This window comes from Crocuta crocuta, unplaced genomic scaffold (genome assembly GCF_008692635.1).
Source record: "Crocuta crocuta isolate KB4526 unplaced genomic scaffold, BGI_CrCroc_1.0 scaffold64, whole genome shotgun sequence".
In the NCBI taxonomy this organism is placed as follows: Eukaryota; Metazoa; Chordata; class Mammalia; order Carnivora; family Hyaenidae; genus Crocuta; species Crocuta crocuta.
The window spans coordinates 4529277-4536394 of record NW_027530640.1 but is presented as its reverse complement, the minus strand read 5'-3'; the positions used below and the strand labels follow the sequence as shown (position 1 = coordinate 4536394).

The 7118-nt window shown below is 36.3% G+C and overlaps 1 protein-coding gene across 2 annotated transcripts in view; it reads right to left on the bottom strand.

The window, feature by feature from the left end:
- The window catches only part of CDC42SE2 (CDC42 small effector 2), a 119843-nt gene that overhangs the window by 71421 nt on the left and 41304 nt on the right, over positions 1-7118 (bottom strand). For both annotated transcript variants that reach the window (XM_077768581.1, XM_077768582.1), the window contains exon 2: positions 2408-2573. The gene's annotated coding sequence lies outside the window, so the exon portion shown is untranslated. The remainder of the gene's footprint in view (positions 1-2407; positions 2574-7118) is intronic.

Genomic DNA, 7118 nt, shown 5'->3' with positions numbered 1-7118 from the left:
AACAAATACTTTAAATAAGATAATAATATCTGTGTATTTCCTTATGCTTTATTAGGAAAAACTGATTAGTAATAATTTATATACATATTTTTAAAGATTGCCAGACTCCCGGTTTCCCACAATTGTTTATTTTACCAGCTTCAGAAGTACCAAGGGTTCAGGAGAAATCTCCACCAAAGAGCTAATTACAAGAGATGATAGAGACTCCTTTTCTTCCACAACCCTAACCTCGGTTAATAAAAGATCATTAGGGACACCTGGGTGGCTCGGTCAGTTAAGCGTCTGACCTCAGCTCCAGTCATGATCTAGGGGTGTCTAAGTTCGAGCCACATGTCAAGCTCTGTGCTGACAGCTCAGACTCTGGAGCCTGCTTAAGATTCTGTGTCTCCCTCTCTCTGCCCCTCCCTCACTCACACTGTCTCTCAAAAATGAAAAAATGCTAAAAAAAATTTTTTTTAAAGAGATCACTAATCCTCAGTTAACAATCCTACTATACTCTAGTAGGATCATTCAGGTAATGAGAGCCTATTCCAGTTAACAATAAACTCCTTAGCAATGGCATGGACTATGTATTTATTTACCACCTTCTTCTATTTAATCTTTGAATTCTTGGAATCAATCAATGAATGGCCTGTCTTATCCACCACCTTACACACCTAATAATGGATTGCATTATCAGAGACTTACTTGTCTAATTCACAACTATAATTTTACTAAGTCCCTTGAGTTATCACTATACAGTTTAGAATGAGTGATGAAAAAGGATGTAACTAACAGTCAAAATGTTTTCATATACAGGGGCTGCCTAAGTGGTTCAGTCAGTTAAATGTCCAACTTCTGGTTCCGGTTCAGGTCATGATATCACAGTTTGTCTGACAGGGTCCCCAGTCAGGCTCCTCACTGACAACAGAGAACCTGCTTGGGATGCGCTCTCAGTCTCTCTCTCTCTCTCTCCAAATAAACTCTCTTTTGAAAGGGAGAGAGAAAAAGAAAGAGAGCACAAGCAAGGGAGAGGCAGAGAGAGAAGGAGACAGAGGATCCAGAGCACACAGCATAAAGCCTGATGCAGGGCTTGAACTCATCAACCTCGAGATCATGACCTGAGCTGAAGTCAGATGCTTAACCAACTGAGCCATCCAGGTGCCCCTATGTTTCTTACTATGTTTGTCCCTTATTCCTATAATTAGTACCAAAAACAGAACATAAACCATTCTGTTTTTGTAACAAAGAAGATAGTAAAATTTATTAGACTGAAAACCAATAATCAAATATATAGGAAAAGACGTGATTTTGACAGTAAAGTTGAAGGAAAATACATTTTTTTAGAACAGAACTAGTCACGTGAAAATGTATTACACACCAATCATCTTAAAAGCCAAACTTAATTTATAATCCTGCAGGGAAGTAGTGTTGTTAAAGGATTTGAATTAAAAGACAATCTCCCTAATTACTCAATTCTGTAGACTGGTTTTTCAAATACTCAATTCAATTCAGTAAACATGCAGGGATGACTTTATTAAGAAGATAATACTGATGTAAGACACAGTAGCGATGTAAGCACAGCCCTTGACTTCACAATATTTATAATGTGCTACAAAAGCAACATACACAAACAAGTATTACTGGACAGGCCAGAACCTTCAGCATAAATAAATGCATGAGACACTAAAGACAGTGGATAATCAGAAAGTGGAGAAATCAAATGAGAGGGTTTCTACAGCAAGTGAACAAAAAGGAAATTGATTACCTCACGTAACAAGTTAGGGTAATTCTAGGTATATTACAGAGCTCCCAGTTCTACTTCTCCTGCCTCTGCCCTCCTTTCTATAAGGGCATCACGTTCAGCCTAGCAGCGATATGGCTACAGCAGTACCAGATGTTATATCCAGAAAAAAAAACCACCTTTAGGGAGAAGAGGGATCATCTCTTTTCTTCTTTCTCAAAACCAAAAAAACCTTCCCCAGCATCTTCTTACAGACTTCCCTTCTATGACCCACTGGCCAAAACTGGATCTATTCCTAAAATAATCCCTTTCAAAGGCAATGATATCTACCATTAGTCAAGATTAGAGTGGATGCTGTTAATTATCATAATCATCATTTTGGTGTGAGCTGAATGTTTCAAGGAAGACAGGCCTTGGAGGATGGTATAAGTTGACAGGCAAAGAAATAAATGAGAAAAAAAACAATGGGAAAGGAATGGATGTGCCTAATGAAAGAAAAAAGTCTAAGTGCAAACATACGTTAAATATACTGTTAGGGATAAACTGTCTTCCTCAACTGTATTCTCTGTAACACAAAAATTAACTTACTATTCAACAGTGAGTAAATGCTAAGAACAGAGGAGGAAGAGTTCTCTTTTTAGGGAAAGGATATAGTTAATTATCAGCAGGGATAGTCAAACTTACCACTCCTTGTCAATGGAGTCACCCATTCAGCTATCTCTAGGTTGAGAACATTCCATATTACACATACAGATGACTGCAGATTCTATGTTTCTTTAAAGTTTCTTCTCATTTGTGTTCAGCCAAATGGGTTTCAGTTAAATGTCCACAAACTCACAACTGGTCCAATCTGCAAATGAAAGCATGCAATTAGGAGGCAAAAAGCTATATAGGGAGCAATTCCCTCCTCTACCATCTGCAAATAACTGATCTATAAGAAAACTGAATTTAAATACCAGATTCATTAAGTGCCACATTCAAATTAAGCAACTTGCATTTCAAAGGTTGTAATGTGCTTATTACAGTGACCACCCTTTTCACATCATATATATTTATTGTTGTGTTCACAGTATACCAGGTCCAAGTCTTACCATAGACTGCCCACTAGGTAGAATCCAACACATATTTGTGGTGGACCTAAATAAGGATGATCTAATAGTGTGTTAAAGGACAGCCACCTATAAATCAGAAGACTCAACATGAAAAATCAGTATTTCTGACCTCTCCTGGGAAAAAAAAAAGGTCAGAAGATCTAGCAATACTGGGCCCACATTCCCACATGGTAACAATCTGTTGGAGCTGATTAACAGCTAATCCTTCAGATGGAAGATAGGCTTTGCAGTTGCTGCAGATGTCATCACTCTCTTATAACACAACTCAATTATCTGTCTGGATCCTGCTGGCATGTGACTTTGCAAACTCTGCTATATATTCATAAAGCTCACAGGAAACATTTATTACTGTCAAAGCCAAGTGTGTTTTTCTGCCTTGACAATACAAAAGGGACAACAATATTGGCTTTGGAGTCAGAGGGCCCTAGGTATGAGTTCTAATTGTGCATATAACTAGTTTGGGACCCCAGACCTATTTTTAACCTAAGATAAATGTTTTCATTTATAAACTTCAAATAAACATATAAGCTCTTAATATAGTCAACAAACAACAGGCCTAAAATCTACCATGTCCAAGCTGAAATGATATCTCAAATTCACTGCTTCCTCAGTCTTATACATCTCAGTAAGATGCAATGTGATTCATGTGCATAAGCCTCAAACCTGAGTCCTTATCACATGCTTTCCTTCATGCTCACAAAACCAGCACCAAGGCACCTGATTCTCTAAAATAATAATTTGAATAGACTCTTAGAATCCCCTAAAAACAAGTAATTCCTCCTTCAGAATCAATTACTTTCCTGAAAGTGCGTACAAATTCAACTATTTAAATAATGGTAGTTTGAAGTTTCAAGGTTCCATATTATGAGAAATAGTATTTCATTTTTAAAAAATGAAGATAGAGGTGCCTGGCTGGCTTAATCAATAGAGCATGCAACTCTTTATCTCATGGGTATAAGTTAGACTCCACATTGTGTATAGCGATAGCTTATACGTAAAATCTTTGGTGCACTTGGGAGGCTCATTTGGTTGAGCACTGATTTCAGCTCAGGTCATGATCTCATGGTTTGTGAGTTTGAGCCCTACACTGGATTCCACGCTGACAGTATGGAACCTGCTTGGGATTGTCTCTTCTTTCCTTCTCTCTCTCTCCCTGCCCCTCCCACATTTAAGCTTTCTCTCTCTCTCTCAAAAAAAAAATAAAATTTTTTTAAATGAAACAAAATCTTTAAAAAACTGAAGACAAAATACTGGGGATGATATGTATCACTCCTTGCAAGATACTGACCCATTACATTTTGTAAGCTTAACACATTTCTTCTGATCTAGAATGACAATGAGCTAGGACACTATGCTTCATCCTAAAAGGAAATTAAGCAACAGATGGCCAGAATTAAAAATTCAACTGTTTCTATAGAACAGAAAATTTAGTATCACTGGAAAATAGGAAATAATTAGGAATAAATTATCAAATGATGTGCAAAGATGAAAAATAGATACACTATTGTATTCATGGATTCAATGATCTTTACATGCCAATTCTCTCTAATTTGAACAAAAGATTCCATGCACTTCTAATCAAAATCCCAGCAGTGTTAACAGAAATGGTCAAGCTGAATCAAAAATTCACATGGAAATGCATATGAGCTAGAATGGCCAAAAATTCAAAGATAATAATATTCGAAGATTTGGTATAAAACTGAAAATATCAAGACTACTATCAAGTGTAGTACTGAAGAGAAACAAATAGATTAATAAAACTGACAGTCCAGAAATAAACCTACATATATATGGTCAATTGATTTCCTGCAAAGGCAGATCAGTAGGGCCTTTTAAACAGCCTTTTCAACAAATGGAGCTAGAAAGACTAGATATCCATACACTGTATCACATATAAAAATTAACTCAAAATCCATCACAGACCTAAAAGGAAAACCTAAAATTTTTATAAAATTCCATGAGAAAAACATAGAGGAGAAATGTTTTGTGGTCTTAACTTAGGCAAAGATTTCTTAGATAAAACAGAAAAGCATGACACATAAAAAAGTGATAAATAAGACTTCATCAAAATTACTAATTTCTGCTATCTGTAAGACACTATTAACAAAATGAAAGAGAAGCCTCATAGTGAAAAAATATATATGTAAATCACGTTATCTGAAAATGGACTTGAATCCAGAAAGAATCCAAGAATGCTCAACTCATTAAGAAAACCCAGTTTTAAAAAGGGACAAATGATCTTAACATACTCCTCACCAATGATATACACTAGCAAGTAAATACATGACAATATGCCCTAACATCATTATTCATTAGGAAAATATAATTAGCAAGAATACAGAGCAAATGGAACTCGTTGATGATAATGTGAAATGGTAAAACCAGTTTGGAATATGGTTTGGCAGTTTCTTAAAAAATTAAACACACACTTACCAAACAACCCAGCAATTCCACTCATAGTTATTTACCTCAAAGTCTAGAAGTGCCTGGGTGGCCCAGTCAGTTAAGTGTTCGACTCTTGATTTCGGCTCAGGTCATGATTTCATAGTTTAGTGAGTTCGCGTCCAGCACCGGTTATGCACTGATGGCATGGAGCCTGCTTGAGATTCTTCCTCTTTCTCTGCCCCTCCCCCACTCACACTCACTCTCTCTCAAAATAAATAAACTTTAAAAAAATAAACCAAACCAAACAAAACAAAACAAAAAAGGATATGAAAGTCTATGTCCACAAAAGACTATTAACAGCACCTTTATTTTTAATACCCAGAAGTGGGAACAACCCAACTATCCTTCAAGAGGAGAATGGATAAACTAAGTGTGGTATAGCCACTCAATGTATTACTTCTTGTAAGAAAAAGATAATGAAGTATTATGCACTAATCAAAATGACTGAATCTAAAAATAATTATGCTAAGAAGCCACACCAAGAGTATACATTGTGGAATCCACACATACAGCATTCTAGAATCTCTAATGATAGGAAAGCAGTTAAGGTGACTGCCTGGGAATAGAGATGGGTGGACAAGAAGGCTGAAAAAACTTTTGGAGGGGATAGGTATTTTCACTATCCTGAGTATAGTGATAATATCATAGGTATAAATAGTTCAAAATATATTACACACTTAAATATGTGCACTTAATATTAAAGGTAAAACAAATTCATTGCGTATTAATAACTGGTAGTAAGACTGATTCATATGAAAGGCAAAACTCTTTCAAGCCATTAACTTTGAAAATCATGGCCACCATCTTTCTTTTTGGAAAATAACTCCACTATAAAGTATAGTATGTCAATGCTAAAGATCAAAACCATAATCACTGATCACAAAGAAAGCATATGCCAAAAACAGCACTCTAGCAAACCCGATATAATTTGGCAGGAGCAAGAAAACTTAGTGGATTTCAAAATTACTCATTCAAATGCAGTCCACAAAGCACCCCAATCTTTCATTACATTTGGTAGGAATTACATAAAAAATAAATTTTTTCACTGACAACCAAAAATATTTTAATGTAGTCATTTTATAAGCATTCATCTCATATCACTACTATAACCTAGTTCACATTGTGCTTAGAATTAATGAAGAAATAATGAAATCAGATCCATTTTAATTAAATGCTGGCGTCACTTGCTGCTTTTGTACCTCATTAAATGGCACCTCTATTCCCATCTGCCTGTTATTTATACTGAAAACAAATCAAATTGACTAATTTTCTTAGCTGAATTCAACTGTTGAAAAATAATTTTTAAGTTTATTCATTTGGGGGGCAGGGGGCAGTGTGAGTAATGGAGGAGAAGAGAGAGAGGGGGAGAGACAGAATCCCAAACAGGCTCTCCCCCGCCAGTGCAGAACCCAATGTGGAGCTTGAACATATGAAGGCTGAGATCTTGATCTGAGCCAAAATCAAAAGTCAGACGCTTAACTGACTGATCCACCCAGGTGCTCCAACCATTGAATTTTATTTTAGACACTATCAAAAGTGTGTAAGTCCATCTCTATTCAAAGACACCTATTCTCCAAGTTAACAAGTCTCAGTTCCATCACACTGCCATGAAAAAAAGCCTTCATCTTCAGAGAAATGTGTTAATAGTACTACCTTAGAATACTTTTAGGGAAGTCACAGAGAAAAATTATGCTAGTTCTGCATCAGAACAAATGGAACACCAGAGTGAATGAATGGAGGCTCTATGTTCCACATATGAGAACATCTTTCCGAGTCACTGCTGCTGCCTCAAGGGGAATGTCCTGCCCTGGGACACTTATAAGCAGTAAGTACATTAG